This window comes from Dreissena polymorpha, chromosome 9 (assembly GCF_020536995.1).
Source record: "Dreissena polymorpha isolate Duluth1 chromosome 9, UMN_Dpol_1.0, whole genome shotgun sequence".
NCBI classification, from domain to species: Eukaryota; Metazoa; Mollusca; class Bivalvia; order Myida; family Dreissenidae; genus Dreissena; species Dreissena polymorpha.
This window is the reverse complement of record NC_068363.1, coordinates 21,558,807-21,569,259: the sequence shown is the minus strand read 5'-3', so window position 1 is coordinate 21,569,259 and position 10,453 is coordinate 21,558,807. Positions and strand designations below refer to the sequence as shown.

General features: G+C 37.2%; 1 long non-coding RNA gene across 1 annotated transcript; it reads left to right on the top strand.

Moving 5' to 3' along the window:
• The first annotated feature begins 343 nt into the window (after positions 1-343).
• Positions 344-9,611, top strand: LOC127846718 (uncharacterized). Its single transcript, XR_008033621.1, has 2 exons — positions 344-426; positions 7,216-9,611. It is a non-coding gene; the product is annotated as an uncharacterized LOC127846718 (long non-coding RNA).
• The last annotated feature ends 842 nt before the right edge of the window (positions 9,612-10,453 follow it).

Below are 10,453 nucleotides of genomic sequence, written 5' to 3'. Positions count from 1 at the left end.
AACATTGTGACGAGTAAAGATGAAGCATTACACAAACATGATGTAAACTAATTATTTTTAAAAGATTTGGGTATATTTGATGCCGATTTGGGTAGATTTGGGAAGATCAAATATTTAGTGGTGTGTAACCTATATTTGATTTAAACTATTTTAATTGGGAAATTAAACATTGTGACGAGTAAAGATAAAGCATTACACAAACATGATGTAAAATAGTTATTTTTAAAAGATTTAGGTATATTTGATGTAGATTTATGGATATTTGATGTAGATTTGGGTAGATTTGGGTAGATTTGGGTCGATTTGGGTAGATTTGGGTAGATTTGGGTAATTCGTGTCGCCCACAAACCAAAATGAAGGAGTTTATTGTTTCTGTGATATCTTTCGTTGCATCTTTATTTTTCGTGATCCTGTTTATAGCTTTTGGTATGCTTATGTGCATGTATTAATCGAAGTTCTTTAAACTACGTTTGTAATAATTCAAAGGCTTATAAAATGGCTAAATCAAGTTTTTAAACTGAACACCTTTTAGAAAAAGTATAAACGCTTCGTGACTTTCGTCCACCATATGTTTTACCATATGTTCTACTATTGGTAGAAAATACAAATAATGGACTGCCACTTATTGGGTCAGAAGGCTCATTCCGCGTTAGTCAACACACCCTTATTCAAACCATAATGTATTAGTATTGAACATAGCCATTCTGTTCTGTGTTCTTCTTGAACCCCCTTTGTAGAGGAACCAAACAATCGTTTGTAGACAGTGAATAATCCTCCACCAAATATAAACACTCTATATTACACGTTCACACTATTCACTCCTTAAATCACACACCTTTCACTAGAATATAAGTCTATCCACTAATCGCGAATATATGCGACTTAGAACTGTACGCGCGATTTTTCATTAGTTGTTAAAATATTAAATGAGATAAAAATAAAACATTAAGTGAATTTACGGAAGGTTGGAGAGTGCTTCTGTACATACATTAGAATTGTATTGCCTTGAATAAAAATACCCAATAAACACTATTGCCAGTTTAATTAAGAATTATGCCCTTCTTTAGTTTGTTTTTTGTGTGTGTTTGGTAAGGGGTGGTCGCTGGCTTGCATTGGTCACCAAGAGCAACTGACGTGTCCTATCCAGACCGTACAACAACCGTCCACAATGCTTCTCAAACTCGTGAAATTCTGTAGACAAATGGGTTTTCAGGAAAGTCTTTAAAGTTGGCCAACTGTTGATGAGTATGTAGAGCTGTTCGTCTACAGGTAAAGTATTAAATGAAGTCTCTGTTATCGCCCCCCACTGACGTTCTATGTCTACCATAATTGACTGTCTAACACTATGTAGGGCACTACACTTGAGCACAAAATGTTCTGCGGTTTCGTTCTCTTCACCACACATCTGACATGTTGGGTTTATGTCATACTGGTTAAAGTTCTTACGTTTTGTTTGGAGCATGCAAGTCCCTGTGAGTAACCGTACCTTTGTTTTTAACCGTTCTGACTCTCTGGCCGTATATTCCAATGAGAGCAAAGGGAGAATCTTACCAGGCACATACTTATCTTGTCTCAGGAAAAACAATGTGGAATATAAGGGTGTTAAACTGTCTATTTGATCACTCCAGTAGCTATGAACCGCCTTGAGTACACGTGTCTTCCATTTTCCCTTCGTGGGTGTGTTGTCAGCTAAGTCAGCAACAGTCCCCAACTCGTACTTCCACATTATATGCTGAACTTGTATGAACCAGGATGAGCTGTCAACTGATTTAAAGCTAATCTGACGTACAAGTAGCGCCCACTCAATTCTGTTTCTATCTTGCGAGCATATAGTATGTAAGAAGGTCAGTGCCTGTATGTGAATTTGTGCTTCGATCGGTAAAAGTCCGGATAGAAGATATACTGCCGCATTGGCTGTGTTGTCTGGTAGTCTAAGAATTTCTTTAACAAACTTTCTTTGGAATGCTTCGAGACAGTTTATAATGCGTTCAGGAGGTAATAACAGTTCCAATCCATATAAGAGCACGGGAAGAACATAACATTTGTAAAGATGAATAATGGACAGTACATTTAGTCCCGCTTGCCCTTTGTAACCACTACCGAATATACTATATGCTTTCCTTCTTGCTTTTTTTAAATTTTCATCCACATTAGCTTTTTGGTTGTTCAGCATAGAGTCAATTCGTATAATACCGAGATGTATAGCTCTTTGCACAGATGGAATTTCGTCATTGTTCATGAAGAGGGGAGTAGACACGCCCTTTTTACGTTGGTGACTAACATATATATGCACGCTCTTGGTAGGCTGTAACAGGTATCGCTCCATATTGGCGAATTCTGCTGAAATGTTAAACAGTTCCTGAGCTTCATTGGCCGTTTCGGCACATAAGCATATATCGTCCGCACAAGCACTGGCCGAACATTTGACGTCACCAATAGTGGATCCCACCCTGGCTTCTTGTAGGCGATCAAGCAGCGGGTTAACGTAGACCTTGTATAGGTCGGTGCTCAGTATTCCACCCTGCCTAACGCCCTGCTGAACACTGAACTCAGCCGTGACACGCCCCTTCCACTTAACTGCACTAGTGGAGTCCCTATGGAAGCTATCGATTAGGGACCAATGTTTGTCGTATACTCCAATGTGACCCATTCGTCGCATAAGGTGTTTGTGGTCTACCACATCAAATGCAGATCTCGCATCCAGAAAGATCAAATGCATTTCGGATCTATTGTCATGACATTCATGATACAGTTCTTCTACTATAAAAGCTGAATTTAAGGGTGAAGAGTTCTTAGTTAAGCCCTGTTGGAATATATTCTGGCTGCTCTTTATGTTTGGTGCTATCCTATCACGCAGTATTGCTTCAATGACCTTGCCAATCACAGGTAGAATTGTTATGCCCCTATAGTTCCCTGAAACATTGGGTTCACCTTTGTTTTTGAAAATGGGAGTCACCACACCTCTCTTCAAAGCCGCAGGAAACAGTCCACTAGCAAATACATGGGATACAACCTTTAAAAGATACTCAAAGGTGCTGTCTTCACAGTTCAATAAATGTTCGACTGACATGTTGTAAACATCAGGCGCTTTACCAGTATTCAGACTTTTAACTGCTTTTTCAAGTTCAATTTTAGTTACAGGTTGGACGTATTGATTGCGGTTCATATTCACAGTCAGTTCGTATTCAATATTGACAATTTCATCATATACATTGTCGAAAAGGTCATTGGCAGCCTGTTGCCCAAGAGCTTCAAAATGATCATAAAAACCACATAAAATTTTATCTTCTTGGTACTGTTGGTTACCTACGTATAAATCAGTAATAAACCTGCCCTGCTTGTTACGTTGGCTATTCACTAGCTTATGAAATGTTCTAGAGTCATATTTCCTGCTTTCAATTATCTTCTGTTTTAGTTCATAGTCTTTTTTCGCAATTGCCTGCCTAACACTGGATCGTAGTGCCCTCTTAGCCAAGTTCTTTTCAGTTAATAAACTACTCTCTCCACGCGGTCTACCCGCCCGCTTCCTAGCTTTGTATGCATTTTTCATGTTCATGACATTGTCTCTAATTTCTGGGTTCCACACCTTTAACTTAGGTTTAGAATTAAACGGTTTCCTTCTACTGGCAAGATTTGACGCAGATTCACTCATAAGCTCACAGAAATCTTTTACAACCTCCTCGACATTATCATCATCAATTTCAGTTTCTAGGGTTGCGAGACCGTCCTTGACCCTAATGGAATATACGTGTTTATCAATAGTTCTCCAGTTCACCCTAGTGCTTATTACGCTTTCTTCTGGCTTTATATTTAAAGTAAAATTACACAAAAGTTCAACCTTTATAGGATAGTGATCCGATGTATTTGTCAGCAGGTCATTAAGTACGACCTTTCTTGAAGTGATTAGCACTGATGGCACGTTGTACAGAAAAAAGTCTATCTCGGTGCACTCATTGCCTCGAGGGTCAAGGTATGTTTCCCCGGAATTCTCAAATTTAAGATCAAAGTCATTTACCAGTTCTTTCAAGTAATTAAGTCTTCTAGATCCATGAGCCCCTCCAAGATTTTCGTTAAAGTCGCGGCCAAAAGGATTTAATTGTCAGTGTTATATTTTAAAATGATTTCCCTTAACTGGTCCACACAATCGCAAAACTCGGTCACATTACCGCTCAACCCCCGACAGGGCATGTATACAGACACTATGACTAATCCCTTATTGTCCTTGAAGTTAGAAAGTTGCAGGCATTGAATTCTGTTTCCTCCGTCGTCAAGCACGGTCACTTTTGGATCAAGTTCTTTCTTCCATAAAACACCTACCCCGCCAAAACCTCGCGGAAGCTGTGTAGGCAATAATGGGTCATTATAATCTGTACCTTTTTCAACAGAGTTTATGTTTTCGTGAACTTCACTTAAGAGATCAGTTTGAGACTGAAATAGCCAATGTTCTTGCACAAGTATAATATCGTTACACTTAAAAATGTCCGCTATGGCGAGTGTACTAGTCACAATGTTCTTACAATTAAAAGAAGCTATCCCTAACGTTTTTGGAGACTCGCTACTAGGTTCAAAACTAACACTCGATTCCGACCCTTGCGCTATCTGGGAATGTTTCGATGTTTGACGTGGTACAAAAAAGGATGCTGATCAGGAAAGCTCCTTACACTAGTGCCCGCCGGTAGATACATCAACGGTTGACCATGGACATGTCCAGGCACTACTGACACACGTTCGCTATCACGGTCTATACTGTTGCGGTTCGGTACACTCTCTACTCTGTCGCTGTAGTGCATTGCTGTAGAAACCACACTTGTCGTTGACAGCGTAACAGGGGGACAGCTGTTAATGTTCGTAAGGACCGGCGCAGCGCAAACACTGGCGGCGGCTGTCGAAACCACCCTAGTCGTTGACCGAGTTACAGGGGGAACGCTGGTAATGTTCGTTATGTCCGGCATATCACAAACACTGGCGGCTGTCGAAACCACACTAGTCGTTGACCGAGTTACAGGGGGAACGCTGCTAATGATCATAAGGTCCCGCGTAGCACAAACACTGGCGACGGCTGTCGAAACCACACTAGTCGATGACCTTGTTACAGGGGGAACGCTGTTAATGTTCGTTAGGTCCAGCATATCACAAACGCTGGCGGCTGTCGAAACCACACTAGTCGTTGACCGAGTTACAGGGGGAACGCTGCTAATGATCGTAGGGTCCGGCGTAGCACAAACTCTGGCGGCGGCTGTAGAGACCACACTAGTCGTTGACAGGGTTACAGGGGGAACGCTGTGAATGTTCGTAAGGACCGGCTTAGCACAAACACTGACGCCGGCTGTATGCACACCTATATCACTCGCGGCTTCTAGTACACGATTGCTTGAAACAATATGGCTCTTATTGTGCGGAACAGAGATATTCTCGCACTTAGTATCATGCAAAAAATTGTCTTTAAATATAAACTGCTCAAGTTCATTTTCTATTTTGTCAAAAACATAGTTAGTCTGTCTTGTAATTTAGTCAATCTAGCCTGTATTGTGCTATTACAGCCAGTCTGCACTTTTTCTCGCGAAGACTCGTTAGGAATTGGATCGGCATCATGCCGCTTATCATTAACACATTCGCCCGCCTCAAGACGTTCAAGTCTCTTAGCAACCGTTTGCAGTGTAATTTGTAATTCTTCATTACGGGCTTCTAAACGTTTACAATAGCATTCTAATTTATTAAGGTCTTTAAGTTTTTCTTGGTTTTTAAGCTGGAGTATCTTAACCTCTTCTTACTTTTTCTTTACTTTCAATTCACGTTCTCGTATATCACTCAACTTAGTTAAACAAGAACATTCTGCGCTGCTAACTTCAACACTCTGCACTAACTTCTGCCTGGAGGTATCGTTACTACTTTTGCGCGACTCGACAATTGCAGCACTAACAGTAGTGATTATCTCTGACTCTTGTAACTGACCACTGTCCATTTCATCGTGTAAGATATCAAGAGCCACCGTGCTCTCTGTTGCCTTGGTTACCTTTGGAATTTGTAATCGCAAATTAGAGTCTGATTTAGATTTTGACATAAGTTTTGGTTGTTTCTTTTTGTCAATATGCGATGCAACACAGTATGTTTTTAAAGACGTTTGCTCATCAAGGCTATCACCATTATTAAGAAGAAGAAGAACCCTTAGCAGAACCCTTAATTATGACTCGATAGGTGATTGCCGGGTACTCTTAAGTATATCCCTTACTATCATAGTAGCCATCCTCCTCAGCGTATTGTGCACAGGCTAATTAGGGATGACACTTTCCGCTTTTATTTATATTTTTTCGATTCTAGAACAACTCTTATTTGCAAAAATAAAGTTTAGGCGGAAAGTGTCATCCCTGACTGCGGACTGCAAAGGCTAATCTGGGACGACACTTTACTAATATGCATTGAACCCCTTTTCAAAGAGCACATCTCATATTAAAATACAGTGTTTAATCGATTTTGTTAACATGTGCTTAGTCATAATGATTTCGGTTGAGGAGTGCGTTTTAGACAATTAACATGTTGGGGCCAGTTATGGGTTCAGCACTAGTTGTTATGAATATAACCAAAAGCACATAATAAATTTACAGCTACTTAATAACTTATCATTAGTTACCATTTCTTTTAATAACATGACAGTTTTTTTTAATTAAAATATTTCTTCCCAAGTTCACTTTGATGTGTTGATTCTCCCTGGAAATTCTATACAAAATCATTACAATGAATTTGTTTTTGTTGATTTTACTATTACATGTAAATAATTACCCTTTTGAAAAATCATGATAATACAAAAATAGCTTCTTTATTTGCAATCAAGTACATCTGAAACATTTGGATTACATAGTTTTTCTGAATGATTTCTCAAGTACTCATTTTCGGGGATTGGTTGTCTATTTGGCAAACATGGCAATCGGGCATATTATAAAAGCCTCATGTCTGGCATCTACATCTAGAAAATTAGCGAAATCGAAAAAAGCAGCACTGCTTTCGATTCAGATGCAATTTCATGTCATTTTATTTAAATTCCTCTATTTGTCCTTGACCAGTATTAAAATTTAAATATTTACTTCATTAACTTATTAATTATTACATTTTGTAAGTTCATGTTAGGATTTGATAAATATCACAACCATTTCTCTTAAAAAAGTTCATTAAAGCACTACAATCATAGAATAATAATGTAAATTTCTTCTTCTTTTCCAGGCTGGTTCGTGATATGGAAGTTGTTCCTGAGTAAATTCAAGTTTGTTAAAGAGCTCCTAGGCACGAATGAATCAGACACAGACCTCGGGACAGAGCGGCAAAGAAGAAGTCGAGTAAAACTGAGAAAGACAGATTGAATTGTTAAATAAAACTGACATTAGACTATTGTTTCATGAGTGCGTGTTATATGGGTAACTGGATGTCAAGCTTTAAAAGGGCCTGGTCGTTAAAAGAGGTCACATTTTCCATAAAATAAGTGAATCTGCTTGGTTCAAGTGTGTTTAAATTGGAACTTATGAAGAGCATGATGGATAAACATTGTACTTGTAGTGAACATTATAAGGGTTTAAAAAGAACAACTCAGGGATTTTGCTTCTGTGTGCCACGGAGCCTGTGCATTATATTGTAATTACCCCTTTCAGTGCGGGAACCGAATTTTGAAGGCCTTTGCAAACAGTTTGGATCCAGATGAGACGCCACAGAATGTGGCGTCTCATCAGAATCCAAACTGTTTGCTTTTCTGATAGTATTCTGTGAAAAAAATCGAAGAAAATGCTAATTTTAGAAATTCAGCAGACGACATTTTAGCAGACGACAAATTTCCCAGCATGCAAAGGGTTACTTAACTGAGGGATGTAAAAGACTGTTGTAACTATTTGCTTTAAATTTATTTCAAAATGTTGTATACTCAATATGTTCGGTTGTAATGAAAATGCCAAATTGTTTTGAAGTTTTGTTCCCTTTGCTATAAATAGATTGCAAGTGATTAGGAATATACATATTGTATACAGGTCTTTTGTTATTGAGATATTATTTGTTTGATCATTAAGGTTATAATCTTAAGAATTCTGTTTTATTCAATATTGATTTCCTATGACAAATGTATAAGTCCTGATATGTTTACTTGTCTCTATTATTTTAGTATTGAAATACATTTAAGGTTGATTTCTTAGGAATGTCTGCAAAAATACATAATTGTAAATCTTGATTTCACCACTTTATCGTACTTTTTATCAACTGTGAAAACATTATAATATTCTGAATATTAGCATTTATTTATAATAATCTAAACAATCATGTTTTTTTCTCAGTGCAGTTTGCTGTAAAATGTTGTGCACTTAGAGTGAGACATTTATGCTTTTAATTTTAATTCTCAACACCTGTAAAGATGGTCAAATTAGGAATAAGCAATTAAAAGAGACATGTTTATGTACAGTTAAGGTGTAAGGATCTTTTGTTACCTTCAAGAAGATCGTGTTTGATTTTATGAAAACAGGTTAAAATATAGCACTTTCATTTCTTTGTTAATTTACTGGTGTAAAGATTTTCAAAATGTCCATGCTTTACATGAAGATGTATGTTTTGTCTTCATAAGCTTGAGTAGCAATTTTGAGGGTCATCTATGGAGTATTTTGTACAGGCACAAATTCTAGTCACAAATCTGAAGCTGAGCTCTTGTGATCACACTACATGTATGTGCATGTCTGACTTCTGTCATCATGCGGTGTGCCAATAGCCCATGTGTAGTTCTGGTCATCAAATTTTAAGTTCTAAACACTCGTGACATTTTTCATCCAAAATTGATTAAACTTGTAAGAATGTTTATCTAAACAAGATCTGAGCGAGGTTTAAATTTTGGTCACATGCCAGAAAATAAGGTCAGCAGGTCAAATTGTAACAAAAACCTTATACAGGCTTCAATTCATGACTAAATCTTGATGAAACTTTGTGAGAATGTTCATTCAGACATTTTCTAGACTGGGTTAGAATCTGGGTCATGTGCGTTCAAAAACCAGGTCACCAGGTCAAATCTTAGAAAAACGTTGTGATCACTCTAAAGGCCACATTTAGGACCCAATCTTGATGAAACTAAGTAAGAAATGTCAATCTTGACAATATGTAAGCCGAGTTCCAATTTAGGTCTAAAGCGTCCAAAAACAAGGTAACAAGGTCAAATAACAACACTTGTTGTTACTAAATGCAGAAATTAAGCTTGTGTAACATGATGGGCAACTCTTATTCATTATAATATAGAAGTATCGCAGTTACTTCCCTTTGACTGCTGTGTTATTAATTGTAGTTTAATTTACTTGTATTTTCAACAAACTAGTCATAACTGGTTATTATGTAAGGTAATGTAATAACTACGGGTTGTCAAATTTCATTAATTTAAATACAATTTTAAATATTTTTGTTAGAGTGGCGTATTGTAATAATAAACTTAAGCTGTTTGGTGAATTTGAATTATGTATTACTGGTATGAAATGTAATTATTATATACTTGCTTTTTGCTGCTGTATGGTTGTTATGCAAATTCATTAAGAATTGATGTTTAAGTGGGATATTGGAGAGATTTAATACTTTGTTTTATTGTATTAAATGCGGTAATACGAAAACGATTGGTTTGTTATGTTTATGTATTACAAGTAAGTATGAAATATTCTTCAATCATTGGATTCTGTTAATCACACATTTTTGCAAATACCTGTCACAGTGAATCTTTAAAATTGAATTTAAATGAATTTGAAGTCATCCAATCTACAAACAACATCTAGTAAATACTGCTTATACACATGAATCTTTTCGACATGATCATTATGTACGGAATACAGTTTGTGTCATATACGTTTAAACAAGACTCGGAGTTCTATAAAACCTCTCTTTGGGAAAACGGGCATTAATGCATGTGCATAAAGTGTCGTCCTAGATTGTCATGTGCAATCCACACAGGCTAATCAGGGACTATACTCTCCGCTTTTATGGACTTTTTGTTTGAATGAAGTCTCTTTCAACGAAAATCCAGTTTTGTGCACTTAAACAATCTTGTATGGCAGGCATTTGCTTAATGTAAGACATAAAGTATATATTATAGACAATATACATTCCATATATGTAAACGTATATTAGTACTAAACATGTGTACGTAGATGTAAATAATAGTATTCCTCGTCATGGAACAAAAAGGGAGCAACAAGCATTGCACGATAATTATCAACAATATTAGTGCACATTATTCAATACAAAATCATTGTTAATGGCGCCACATCCTATAATCAGCGCCATCTCATAAGCATTGGGGACAAATTCAAAATTATCTACTACGTCGGCAAGAAGCCAATATGTTTTGTGCATGCAGTATCTAGTGATTGTTGTACGCAATCGGTTAATTGGGTGAACATTTTCTCGTAACAGAGGACAAACTAACCGAAATGCTTTTTAAAACTCCACCATGCCACAA